The sequence below is a fragment of the Rhea americana genome, unplaced genomic scaffold, assembly GCF_003343005.1.
Source record: "Rhea americana isolate MKP2758 unplaced genomic scaffold, rheAme1 scaffold_17, whole genome shotgun sequence".
Taxonomy (NCBI): domain Eukaryota; kingdom Metazoa; phylum Chordata; class Aves; order Rheiformes; family Rheidae; genus Rhea; species Rhea americana.
The window spans coordinates 1,892,271-1,902,004 of NW_028185816.1; the positions used below are offsets into that span (position 1 = coordinate 1,892,271).

The following is a 9,734-nucleotide window of genomic DNA, read 5'->3' on the forward strand; positions in this document are numbered from 1 at the left end:
AGTAGCAAAAGAAAGGAAGAGGAATCATTACGAAAAATAGCAGGTAATAGTAATTAAGGGGTACTACAGAAGCAAGTCACGCAGGAAAGGAGAAAACAAAAGACAAAGTGGGAAGGTAAAGATATACCTGAAAAAAAAAAAAAAGCATATTGGGATAGATCAAATACCCAATTCATTAAGCCTTTTAACTACTCTAACAAACATAACCAGCCAAACCTGCTGTCTTTCAGCTTTTCTAAACATGACTATATCCTTTGATGAGCAAATAACTAACCTAGACGCTATTTCAGGTTCCATCCTTCAGTCTATCACACGTGCATGTTACCATCATTTAGTTTACCATGCTCCTGAATGCTCATCTTCCTCACATGCTAACCATGAAGCAAGCTGACACATGCTTTTCAACAAAAGTAATATATCCTCCCACAACACCACACCATTGTTGATAATTTTCATGCTGCTGCCATTTCCCGGGTCTCGCTAGGTACACAGACAARTAGAGCCGTCTGATTCTATATTCTGAGACTTACAATGCCACAGCATACTATATTGTTTCTTGCTTGCACTTGAGATGGATTARGAAATAATTTCTCTGTTCCTCTGTGGAATCATAGGAAGATAAAGGAGGCCTCTGAAGTTAGTTTCTCAGTAGTAACCTAGTTAATGTGGTGATAGGCTGTTACATGACAGAGAAATGGATTCTGCACTTGGTGGTTACTGTGACTGAGACCTGTTGCCTTTGTAGACAGGCAACACTTCTGCTACGAGCCATTCTGAAATGGGGATTTCAGAAGCTGTATTAGAGTTGAACTACATGGAAGCATTGGTAGCAGCTTTATAAAATTTTGTGACACAGAACCACAGACTGAACCAGTTCTGTTCTTATGGATCMGTGATTCTTACACAGGCTACACTTCACTCAGGAATATGAGCACATACTGCAAATAGTCTGTTTTGATGGAAATATGTTTAACTAACAGCAAGTCCAGAGCTTTTTATACTCATATAGCTTTGTGATGAAGTTCTCCGGTACTCTGAGCAYCCATATAATAGCCCAAAGGCATGTTTCTACCATTTTGTGAAAACAATTATCCCTAAATTGTTTCAGATCTGCTGGCAATATGCTTGGAACTAGGAAAGCTATGATTGCGAAAATGGACACCGGGATTTACAAGGTAATTAATGTTGAGCATATTCCCCACATTCCAGCATTTGAGTGGCTGTAATTCACAAACTATGCTGGAATACATATATCCTCCTACACTCATCATTTCTAACAAATTATGTAATTAAAAGTAAAGTTGCAGGACCTGCACACTTCAAGCCAAATTTGCACTGAGATTCTGTTTTTCCGTGCAGTGAAATGGATATATACTTCTGATGCATACCAATCATTCCCGTATCTTTGAAGCAACAGAGCCAGAAAGACTGAAAGTACTGCAAGAAGAGTAGAAAGACTAAGTGACAAGAAATAAAGGTAGATCGCTCCCAGTCAGGTAAACAAACAAATATAATAAAAATCCATGGGGCACACTTACTTGCATCAAATCACTGCAAGAACATTCTGTTCTRTGTAATTTTAGCTGCATGTGTGAGTGTATATACATATATACACAAGCAMAATTCATTGTACTAACTTTAGAGTAACAAAAAATGACAAGAACTGCTTCATGGTCTGCTCTGTAGTTTGAGTAGGTGAGTTACCCTCAACTTTGATGTTTKTAACTGCCTCACTGTACAGCAATACCAGCTTACAAACTATGTGAGAATGTATACCATAATCAAGGAGGAAAGTCGATTAAGTATTAAGTTATCAAATGAAGGAAGTGCAAAGAAAAGAATATCCCCTTTCTATGTCATCCTTTTTGCCCAGACATTAATATTCTGCTGGAAAGTTAGTGCTTGGAACACGAGTCAATATATAAGCCTGCCTTCTGTAGGACTTTACCTCTTTTTTCCTTTCAATATGCTATCAGCATGAAATGACTTCTCCAGAGTAAACACTTGTCCATTTTTTACTAAAAAGTACCAAAAATAACACAAGGTGAGGAAAAAAAAGAAGTGGCACAAGTGTGTCATGAAACAAATTGTAATGCAAGATCTGTTTTAAATATAATCAATATCTAATGAGAGCTGCCTAGTAGAGGCAAGATTTTGCAGTTTGCTGATCTGAAGCACATTTTTTCTTACATTTATGCCGAGACATTTCCTTTAACTAAGATTTCAGAGTATGCTGTTATGCTAATTTAGAAAGAAATGAAAAAACAAAGCAAGTTCTACCTCAGAATGCAGTGGTTGAGCTGAAGCATCTTGACTGAGATTCAGAAGCAGTAACTTAGTCGCTAGCTGAAACCGTAGCTAAGAAGAGAATTTAGAAGTACCTCCTTACCTTTGTGTCCCTATTAATATTACTAAAAGATGGTGTACATCTAACACTTGAAATCACTCTTTTTACTAGAGGACACAGCTCTGTCAATAAAAAGCCCAAGTTTTTATAAAAAAAGGGCCCTGGCACTGTTCGTTAACATCAAGTGCATATTTAACTATCTACCTGTTCAATCTAATCACCATGGTGCCCAAATGCTTTATAGATACACACGAAAACACGATCCTTAATTCAAAGAGCATGCAATTCGCCAAGGTAAATTTATACAGGGATGAACTCCAAGGGGACTGTTATTTCAACTGCAGCATGTAGGCCTAAATTTGGACTAGATAACATCAGTTGGTGGGGGGGGGGCTGCACAGGAATGATAAACATTTTTTTCTTCAAAATAAACTTTGATAAGCATGAACTCTGACAATCATGGAGCAGAGACAGAATTGCAGCTTCAAGTGAGACCCAAAGAGAGTAGCAGCAATAGGTTTTTAAGCTGAATTGAGGCAAGGAATATTTTGTGGATCAAGTGGTCCTGCCTAATACGAAAGTGAAGGGCAGGAGTGATTGTTCTTCTAGCACCAGGAGAGTACTGCCCTTTCTAAGATTTATAAGTCAAGTCTGCCTRAAATAAGGAGGTTAAAACAACCCAGGTTCTTTCACACTGCTTCTAGGCTTCTTAGAGTTTGTGATGTATTTGGTGCACAAAATCAAGTTTTGTTTTGTAACAGAAGGAAACTAACTTGCCAGAAAGAAAGACTGATTGATTGATTCTTACGTAAACCCTTGCTTCCTGGAGCTAAGCTTTCAAGCAAAACATCAAATACTAGAGTTGCATAGCAACCTCCCCACTCCCATTACAGGTGGGCTGGTTTATCAGTTCCACCTTTCCTGTTTCTCTAGACTGCACAAACATAGCACTTCGACACATAGGATTTATGTCTGCAGGATGAACTTCCTCCTTTAGAGAGAAATTTAAGAAAGTAAATCTTGGAGAGTATTTAAGAAAACAAGAGTGCTACCCAAAACAGCCTGAGGTAGACACTTGTGACGTTTTTTGTTTATATATTCCAACACATTATGAAAATGAATAGTATCTAACGTCCTAAAACCTTAATTTTCTGTCCTTGTTATATGATGATTCAATCATTCCGCTACATAGAACGCATGAAAGTACAAGCACTATGTTTAGACAGTGAATTTTTATTTATAATCACAAAGACTTACTGAAACTCTCCAATATTGCTTCTGATAATCAGTTAACAAAATTTCTTATTACTGATCCTGAGAAATAAGGGCATCAACATTAAGCTTTTGCTTGTGTATTTACAACTAGAATAAGCATGTACTGGAAAACAATTGAGGCTGAACATTGGTATGCAAAAACGTGCAACACCAATTACAAATATGCTCTGCCCCACCTCACTTCATTTTTTCTTTTCATTTGTTTGATGACTGCTATGCTAAATAATGGCACCTTCCCTCATTGATTTCCATTCTTCCTTTGATGCCATATTTTTCTTCCACATCCTTCTGTCTTCCACTCTTATTATTACTCTGAGTATATCTTTAAAATCAGGATGGGCATGATTTTTTCTAAAATAAGGCAAGGTTGAAATACTTTAAAAAGCAATTCATTTTTGCAAGCTTTGACTCACAGAAGGATTCATAGAAAGCTGCTTCTGATGTCAAACAGTAATGTGGCAGGAAGAAGTTCTGTAATCTAGACATAAAACAATTCAAAGTTACTGCCATAGCATTTTCTCTGCTGGGCTGTTGCCAGGTACATGCTGCTYGTGCCCTCACTCCAATTCCATAGAAGCAAAGCAGTGTTTGTCTGCCACCTCCCGGGTGAGTTACAATGCTGGGAAGACAAAGCAGACAAGATCTGACAGCAACAAGATGTAGATAAAGATCTGGCCACAGTAATGGTCATTAAACATATTTTAAGTACTTCATAAGTATTAGGTTACAAAGTCWAACACTCAAAAATTTGAAAACACTAGAATTATAGTGAACTAYGCCACTGTATTTGTACATATTGTTTAACCTTTATCTCTCTAGCTGCAATGCATTTATGCTTTCCTTTGGAAAGCCAAATAGCATTATCCAATGTTTCTTTTTATCTTCAGCCCACAAATTGAGTTTTCCTAGATGTTTATATTTTTCTGCCTGGAAATTTTGTCCAGGCAGAATCAGAGGCTGCTGGTCTCTCTCTCTCTGATATTCAGACACTTGGAGACACTTTTACCAGCCAGCTGGTAGGCATCCAGGAATGCCAAAGAAATGGCTGCTGGACATGCGAGACCTGCTGTGCATGTACTGGAGAACTGATCTTTGTACATACTATACACTTGATGCATTCAGGACATGTTGGACTTACTGCATACATACTATAAATGGTACATCCACATAYATCTGTCCAGAAATCTTATTTAAAAACAAATAACTGTAACTCTGCCTCTGAGGATATCTAGCTGTTGGCTTAAACAATTTTCTACACTATTTTCACTGTTTCATCATTATAATACGGTTTTAAACAGAAACTGATCCAACTTTGGAAAATTTACCACAATGAACTGCCATCTAAAGAATTCTCAAGACAATATACATAACAGTTGACAAATATTAATATTCATACAAAGTAGCAAGTGGTGTTAAAGAAAGAAAAGAACAACTACTTATGCTGGAAAACAACATTAGAGTAAATCAGAATAAGACTTTGGAAAAGGTGGTTCAATCTAAATGTGGATTATATATACATTTTCTTGGAAAGCTGATTCAAAACTGACAAAATATAATCTAGGTAACACTGTGTTAAATACCTTAAAACGATAGCAAGTCCAGGCCGATGAATTTGTATTAAAGATGCTAGAATTCAATCAATTTTAACACCTTATTACATTACTAAAATACATTACTAAAAATATGCAGTCTGCTACTATTTTGTACTGTTTACCTTAATTATTCACTAATCCGTTCACTTTTGTTTTCCGCTTATATATAAAAATTAGAAATTGGTTTCCTCCCCTACATAAATTCCTTCAAAACTGGCAAATTACTCTGCTCTGAAAAAAAAGAAACTTTCTCTTACTGCATTACACCCACATCATTTAGCACTGCATGTCATGGATTCTCCTCTTTTTRATTTCATAAAAGAACACTATGATCATGAAGTCTGATTAACCRGGCAATGCAGGACACAGAACTTCATCCATTGCTAATGCTGATATAACTAACCAGAGGTTTCTGCAGCTGTAATCTAAACACCTTTCCTGACATGTGAACCTCACTGTGCACATCCCATGCTGCAAACCTCTACCTGGRTAACAATCACCAGCACCTCAGTTACTGATATCTGGAATAACACACACACGGCATATGCCCACTATGACCTTGCACCCAGCTATTCCTGTGCAGATTGCCTAGAGTAGTTAAATGGGAAGGATGATAATGGGCATGAGTTGGAAAGATGACAGAACCAGAATGAAATAAGATGTTTCCTTCCCAAATGCCAACGATAAAAGAGACCACTACTGTATCTGGCAAGATAGAAGCAGCAACAGATCCAACTCCTAGGCTGAATGATTTTGACATATTAAGGGTTCCCATAGTCTGAACCCTGACAGTGCATATCAGTCTGATCAAGTCTCACACACTGAGCATTCACGCCACTAATCCAGTTTCCCATCACAGCACCTGCCTCTCACGTACGTAGCACAAAGGAAGTACCATGGTCCCCTGTATGGTGCACTGCACCTCACATAGGAGTCACAGACTGAGAAAAAGTGCTCAGAAAGGAAACATTTGAGAACATTACTCTAACAGATCTGATGCCATGGCTCCTACCAGTCACATATCCATGCAAATGGAGTTTCATACCCTGCCATTCCTGTCAGCGGAAATCCTATCCTCATAGGATATATTTTCAGATGAGTCCTATTGCCTTCTTCTGCTCACTGCCAAGATCCCTATTGCTGCTTCCTTCACTCTTCACTGCAAACTCCAATAGTGGCAGTACAGAGACCAAAAAAATAAAAAAGAAAGAAAGAAAACCACCCACACACTTATCAAAGCTTGTTAGCTACCTTCCTCAACTTTACACTTGATGCAACCAATTAGTGGGGCACACCTCACTTTAAACCAGCAGATGTCAAACAGGGAGGGAAATCAGTTTGGCCAAAACATGAGTTTCATTCTTAACTATGGCCTATAGGAACATAAATTTAGACTACCTTCCTTCTTTAGTTCATAGAATTCCAAGATGTTATCAATTTAAAAAACACAAAAGGATACATTATGAGCTCTATTCTGCTGTGCTCTACACCCAAGCACAGCAGAACTAACAATTGAGCTAATGATCAACCCATCATCACTCTCAATGTTAGCAAAATGAGGTCTCTCTATTTTCAGATCAATGCATCTTCACCCTATCTATGCTGAAACCTTTCCCAGAGGAGGGCTAACACCAGCCCACATCCTCCAACAATATTATGACAGAGAATCCTCAGGGCTCTCTGCAGTCAAGCAGCTTGATATTCAGCATTAATACACAGAAATTAATGGGGAAATTCAAAACTAAGCACTGTTAAAGCTCTCTAGGTTTGAGCAGATACAGTAGACCTGTAAGTAAATCATGCTAAATAAATAAATAAATAAATAAATAAACAAACCTGAACAATATATTTAATGGTTACAGAGTTACACTGAAAGGGTTGCACAAAACCTGGGATTTCATAACTAGCAATAAATAATAATCTGCTGCAGCTGCTAAAATCACTTAGAAGACTTGCACATCAGCTCTATTTGATAATCATCAACTGAGCTCTGTGAAAGCAGCCTCCTTTCAAATTTGCTCCACTTTGTAGTTTGCCAAGGTCTTGGCCTAGCAGCCTGCAATGCTCAATGTCTATTTGTTTTAAGATGACTTTTTTTCTAGTTGTTTTTTGATCAGCATGTAATTTGTGTCTTTTTTTTCCTAGCAGAAACATTTAAGCAACACTGAACTACGATACTTATAGAAGGGGTTTTCAATTCATGCTCAATTTCATATTTGTTTTCAATTCCTGATGCATAACTTCTGCATCAATCACTTACTGAGCACTATAAGCCGCAATAATTTGCTTCTTAATTTACAGCTTACCATTAAGTTTCATGTCAATTATTGAACTAAGCATGAATCATTACATTATAATCCATATTAGCAATGTCCTGTTGCTTTGATATCATGAGCTACTTGATAATTAGAATACAACCTTCCCAAGCAGGTGGACCTGTAATACTGCCCTCACTGCTCCAGTTAAACCAGACTAGAAGACTTGAGCTAGTCCAGSTGAGACAGCAGCTTCAGAAAAAGTAGAAGCAACAGTTGTATTCTAAATAACACTTGAGTGATGCAGAAGGAATTAGCAACTAAAGTGTTGCTGTAAGCCTAGCTGCTACATCCGCATTATTTTCTCTCATACCATTGCTAAGAAAGCTCCAAATCAGCCTATCAAATGGGTCAGCTAAATCAAAGTAAATGTTATAAACTGCAACTACAGACTTGGGAGTGAGGAAAGAATTTAAGTTACAATGAGGCAAAATTTGAATTAAGCTAAGAAAACTGTATATAAACTTAAATACAAGACAAAAACTGTTTCAAGTTATTTCAAAACAGAATCTATGATTTTTAGGGTTTTTTGTACGATTTTTAGGTTTTGTAAAATACTACCAAAACATAGAATATCTTCATGATCACAATTCTGAAAAAAAATCACACTTAATTGCAAAATAGGACAACCCTTAAGGCTGAAATAATAAGGCACAACATAACAACAGTAATTTAAAACTTAAGTTTCTCTCTGTAACTTAGTGCTCCTTTTAATTTTCTTAGAGTAATACAGTAGAGAGAAAAAATCATGTATAAAAGCTGTAGTTGATGCAAATTACTCTGGCAATACTGACATAAAGGAAGCAGGCATTACTGTATTATACAGCAGCTGGGGTTTTGCCAGGTCTACTCTGTGCATGGAATTACAGAAATTGAGAGCAAGAGCAGTTTAAGAGATAGCATGTTATTTATTTTGAGGGGTGAGGGAGATTATAGGAGATAAGGAACAAAAGCCTAAATGACATTAGGCATCATTCGTTTTGCTCTTTACTAACTTGTTTGCTTAACAGAATAAGATGTCACTGGCATTACCATCACTTGAAAACACCTTTATCATTCTAAGAAACTGAACAAGAAAGTCCCAAAGAAGAATCTAAAAGCAAAACAGAAACACGTTTGAACAAAAATAAAAAAATAGTTCAAAAACTTACCAAGACCACTAAGATAACTAATAGCCCAGATATATAGAATAAAATTGTAGTTATATATCAAGTATTTTCAAAATAAATTTGTTGTGAAGAAAAAAATAATAAACCATAAAAACAAATTAGTCTCTATCATAAAATCATCATCTTCTAAGAAATTCAAGATCAGGACAGCTTSCCTACCAAGACTGATGGACAGGTATATTTGTATTTCACTTCTGAAGAATGATTAAACTAGAATCATTCAAGAATGCTGGTAAGAAAAATAATGTTACAGATTGGTTAAATAAGTGTTTACTCTCTGTCCATTTTTTTTGTCAAACTTAAAAAAGAAAAGAAGAAATTATCATGTTCTTTTTATGTTCTTTTCCATACATCACTACAGTTTAACAAAGTGACTTCTGGAAGATAAAGTAGAAAGGAACCCCAAAAGTGCTAACATCAAGTTATTTTAAGTATTTTGGCATAAACATGACTGCGTTACATAATCTTACAAAGACTTACACTGTTGTTGCAAAGGCAGTCAAGAAGAGAACGTCAGCTTTCACCTTGGTATCCGCAAAGCCTTCTTCAGTGACTGTTTCATACAGCAGACTGCTTCTAYGCAGTGGTTGACTCAAGGCCCTTCTCTCACAGAGAGACTGATGAYTACTTTGCAAATAAAATCAGGGAGTTTGGGGGAGAGCTGTCACCTGCGTCCTTGAGCTGTTTTGAGATGACGACCTCTTAGACTGTCCTTTGAACTTGCCTCCTGGTTCAGCAAGAGCTTCTGTGGAGTGGGAGGGACGGACCTACCGCCGGCAGACATCGCTGACAGGAGCCTACAAAGGGCAGGGCGCCGGCTCGGGGCAAGGCAGCGACCGCTGCAGAGGCAACGCCATGCCAACACAGGGGCCGCCGGCCAGTCCCTAAGGCCCCGGGGCTACAGGGCACCGGCTCACTTCTGGCCGCTCCCTGCGGGCGTTCACGTAACCGGCGGCCCGCCAGGCGCGGGAAACTGAGCGACGCCAGCCGAGCTCCATGCTGCTCCTGCCGCCGGTGGCGCCGCCGCGGGCCCCGG

The 9,734-nt window shown here is 37.9% G+C and overlaps 1 protein-coding gene across 3 annotated transcripts in view; it reads right to left on the minus strand.

Annotated features, from left to right (window-relative positions):
* Positions 1-9,734, minus strand: part of HIPK3 (homeodomain interacting protein kinase 3) — a 413,563-nt gene that overhangs the window by 403,455 nt on the left and 374 nt on the right. For 2 of the 3 annotated variants that reach the window (XR_014895323.1, XM_085300849.1), the window contains exon 1: positions 9,179-9,728. The gene's annotated coding sequence lies outside the window, so the exon portion shown is untranslated. Of the gene's footprint in view, positions 1-9,178; positions 9,729-9,734 lie in introns of those variants that run through there. The other variant, XM_085300850.1, reaches the window with a different exon arrangement.